Source organism: Spinacia oleracea, chromosome 4, assembly GCF_020520425.1.
Source record: "Spinacia oleracea cultivar Varoflay chromosome 4, BTI_SOV_V1, whole genome shotgun sequence".
NCBI classification, from domain to species: Eukaryota; Viridiplantae; Streptophyta; class Magnoliopsida; order Caryophyllales; family Amaranthaceae; genus Spinacia; species Spinacia oleracea.
This window is the reverse complement of record NC_079490.1, coordinates 102,282,905-102,287,479: the sequence shown is the minus strand read 5'-3', so window position 1 is coordinate 102,287,479 and position 4,575 is coordinate 102,282,905. Positions and strand designations below refer to the sequence as shown.

The 4,575-nt window shown below is 34.2% G+C and overlaps 1 long non-coding RNA gene across 1 annotated transcript; it reads right to left on the bottom strand.

Moving 5' to 3' along the window:
* Nucleotides 1–437: 437 nt before the first annotated feature.
* On the bottom strand, nt 438–3,821 carry LOC110783772 (uncharacterized). The gene is made up of 3 exons (XR_002532146.2): nt 3,524–3,821; nt 2,697–2,999; nt 438–693 (listed from the first exon to the last, which is right to left on the bottom strand). It is a non-coding gene; the product is annotated as an uncharacterized lncRNA (long non-coding RNA).
* Nucleotides 3,822–4,575: the final 754 nt, after the last annotated feature.

The following is a 4,575-nucleotide window of genomic DNA, read 5'->3' as shown; positions in this document are numbered from 1 at the left end:
CTTGATGTTTCTCAAGTGCTGCCAAAATATTGGCAGCACTTGATGTTTCAAGTGCTGCCAATTTGGAAAATGAGCCCGCACTTGACATATTTTGTGCTGCCAATTTTAGAATATGAGCCCGCACTTGACATATTTGGTGCTGCCAATTTTGAAAATGAGCCCGCACTTGACATATTTGGTGCTGCCAATTTTGAAAATGAGCCCGCACTTGACATATTTGGTGCTGCCAAATTTGAAAAAGAGCCCGCACTTGACATAGAAATGGGCAGCACAAGCATAAAAATGAGCCGCACTTGATATACAAATGAGCCGCACTTGGTTTATAAATGAGCCGCACTTGGCCTATAAATGAGCCGCACTAGATCTAGATTTGTTGTATTACCGATTTTCCTGCTACATATTATAATTGGACCAAGCCACTGATTAACCTCCATACGTCACATAAAAAGTATCCAATTATATAGATAATTAAATTAAATAGTATATAATTGTAAATATAAAAGTCGATTACATTAACTCATATGAAAAACTAGCATCCATAATTTAAGATTCAGTACAAGAAAATATCAAAGACAACCACTGGTGAAATGCTGCTCCCTCGAACTCCATCTATCTCCTCAAACTTCATCTATCTCCTCGTACTTCATCTATCTCCTCAAAGGTGAAAGGCCGCTTCCTCGGATTATTGAATACCTTTAAAAGATCAACCATCAAAAAATATATATACACTTTAGTTATATTATAAACATTGAATCGTACAATAAATTAAGACTTAATTTGTTCATAACAAAGAAATAATGAACCGTATAATAAAAAAAATTGGTTAATTTCGGCCCCAAATTTCATCTAATGAACTTAAATGAGTATTTTAAAGTCCTTCCATATTTAATACACTTATTTTTATGTTTCAAAGACTCATTCTCACCCATTTAGTGAAGTTATGCACATTTAAGCCTCGTAGTTCATTATCGGTCACATTTTGTCTAAAATGGCTAATTTCGATCCCAACTTTCAACTAATGAACTTAAATGAGTATTTTAAAGTCTTTCCATGTTTGATACACTTATTTTTATGTTTCAAATACTCATTCTCACTCACTTTGGTGAAGTTATGCACATGTAAGCCTCGTTAGTTCATTATCGATCACATTTTGACTAAAATGGCTAATTCCGGTCCCAAGTTTCATCTAATGAACTTAAGTGAGTATTTTAAGTCTTTCTATGTTTAATACACTTAGTTTTATGTTTAAAATACTCATTCTCACCCTTTTTGGTGAAGTTATGCACATTTAAGCCTCGTTAGTTCATTATCGGTCACATTTTGACTAAAATAACTAATTTCGGTCCCAACTTTCACCTAATGAACTTAAATGAGTATTTTAAAGTATTTCCATGTTTGATGCACTATGTTTTATGTTTCAAGGACTCATTCCCACCCATTTTGGTGATGTTATGCACATTTAAGCCTCGTTAGTTCATTATCGGTCACATTTTGACTAAAATGGTTAATTTCGGTCCCAACTTTCAACTAATGAACTTAAATGAGTATTTTAAAGTCTTTCCATGTTTAATACACTTAGTTTTATGTTTCAACGACTCATTCCCACCCATTTTGGTGATGTTATGCACATTTAAGCCTCATTAGTTCATTATCGGTCACGTTTTGACTGAAATGGCTAATTTCGATTCTAACTTTCAACTAATGAACTTAAATGAGTATTTTAAAGTCTTTTCATGTTTAATACACCTAGTTTTATGTTTAAAAGACTCATTCTCACCATTTTGGTGAAGTTATGCACATTTAAGCCTCGTTAGTTCATTATTGGTCACATTTTGACTAAAATGGCTAATTTCGGTCCCAACTTTCAACTAATGAACTTAAATGAGCATTTTAAAGTCTTTCCATGTTTGATACACTATGTTTTATGTTTCAAAGACTCATTCTCACCCATTTTGGTGATGTTGTGCACATTTAAGCCTCGTTAGTTCATTATCGGTCACATTTTGACTAAAATGGCTTATTTCGGCCCCAACTTTCAACTAATGTACTTGAATTGTAATCATTGATTGACAACAAAATTCTACTTCCAAAATCAATAGATAATGATTGAATGATTCACCAATTAACCCGCTAAAAACTCCCGGCATAAAAGGTACATTACTTATGACTTACTAGTTCGAATCGGATCACAGAATAAGTGTCTCTAAAATGTTTCTCAAATCATAAATTTCTTACCTTTTATGTTGTTCCTAAAATGGAAAATTTTCATTTTGCTCATGAGCAAGTAAGTATAAATAATCACTGGTAACCGAATCAATAATCGACCCTAAGGTCCCTGACATGTTCTTTAGTTAGGCAAGCAGGACTAATGAAAATAAATAACAAAAACTATCCAATGCCATTCTCATAAGTCCGTCTTAGCTCCATAGAGGAATACCAAAGGAAACAATTGACCTAATTTGCACAAGATAAACCCCACAGAGATCCTGATAACCCAACACTCCACCTTCTTACCATACGAGACATCTATGATTCAAACACATTTAACATATCATCAACAATTCATCAAGAGCAAATGACAGATACCAATTCTCAACAACATATTGAAAACAACAAATTGTAACAAGAACATCATAAATTAGTATAGTAATAGGGTTTTATTGAGACAATTACTACAAGTTTGTCATGATACATACCTGCATGCCCATGAGCAAAATGGCAATTGTCCCCAAAAGGACAGAGCCCTGCTGTTTCAAACTTGGTACAGAGCTTTGTTTTCCAAAAAACCGGCCTCGAATTCCCTCTCATAACATCCATAACACCATTACCATTCGCCGCCATCCTATGAACATCATATTGATCAGGAGCCCTAGGTTGCTGCACCATAGAAGGCCCTGTAGTACCAATGCTGATTGCAGAGCTCTCCCTAGAATTCTCCCATTGAATCTAACCCATTAGAGAAAGGTGCAAACGATGAAAAAGAATCAGAGAAACTCATCCTGTTGAAATTTGAGATGCAAAATCAATCAATCTCAACAAACCCAGATAAAAATTAACTAAAGATTCAAACTTTCTTATATACCCACTAATTAAAACCAACCAAATTCCTAAATTAAAGGGGACAAAATCAAAGAATTCGGAAATTACAACGAAGATTTGATAAGAGGGAATCAAAGAATTGAATAATTGAATTAATTGAGAGATGATTAATATATATAAATCTCCAGATTAGTAAAAACAGAACATGGATAGTAGTGGGTATAATATATATTGGACGAAATATGGGAACCCCAAATTGATAACCCTAGCAGCCTTCCTCTAGAATTTGACAAAGAGAAAATTGCAGAGAAAAAGGTGTAAAGATAAAAGGAAAAACCCTAAATCCCTTAAACCCTAACGGCTCATTATCTTAATTTACGCCATTATCCTCTCCAATTTACTTAATTTAGATTGTTCTGGTCTTCTAAACTTATATGAACTTGAATTGTAAATCGAAATTAAACTAAAACAAAAATTGAATTACCTGGGAAACTTGAATTAAGCAGCATCGTTGAACGATTTCTTCAAATTAGGGCAACTCGAAGCTTCTGGTTGTGTGGGTTGATGGGGGCCAACAATATGGAATAACCTTGAGACTACATTCTTCATCTCAGAAGCGGCGATGGCAGAAGCAACGCCGGCGATGGCAATGGCAGAAGTAGCAGCGACGATGACGATGGTTGAAGCAGAAGAAGAAGCAGAGAAGGTAAAGAGGAGGACCGAGAAAATGAAAAAAAATATCTAATGTTCCTCTATTTTCAGAGAAATTTTGTGCGGCTCATTTGTGAGCCCGCACTTGAGTTTAAATCCCCCACTTGAACTCAAGTGCTGCCAATTTTCTAAAATGAGCCCGCACTTGTGAAAATGCATTAATTTTTTTTTTAGTGCTCTTAAGTGCTGCCAATTTACTAAATGAGCCGCACTTGAAGGGAAGCACATGACGATTTTTCCTCTAGTGTTACCTAATAAGTTCTTAGACGTACCTATCAACCAAGAGTAGTTTCTAGACTATTAGCAACAGAATTTCTTACCTATAATATTTTAGCTAGAATTAAGTCAAATCGTGCTTAATTTTTCAATGATTTTGGGGTCTTCGATTCATTTTATTCAAACCTGCCGGAACTAAATATTTCGAATAAAATGCCAATGACTTGTTTAAATTGCATGATTGCTTTAATTTTCAAGTTATTACTCATGATAAATGTTTAGATTTTGCATGCTTCAATGTATGTTTTAATTATTGTTTATAAATCCTTTTAGAAAGGTAACAGTAAATTTTCTCGATTGGTAGTGAATCCAAGAACGATTCACGGAAATGAGAGAAAATGTGCAATTTAAAATGTACGTTTCTTTTAGCGACTTTTATGGTTGTTTTCGAGTAACAAAGTCGAATTTAAAACCAATTGGTTTTGAGATCATAAAGCATTGAGTTTAAACGCTCAACTTTATCAATGGTTAACAACCTAATATCTTTGTCCATTTAATTCTCGAATTAGTCTAGTCCATAGACATTCGAATAGATCGATTCTTAAGAAG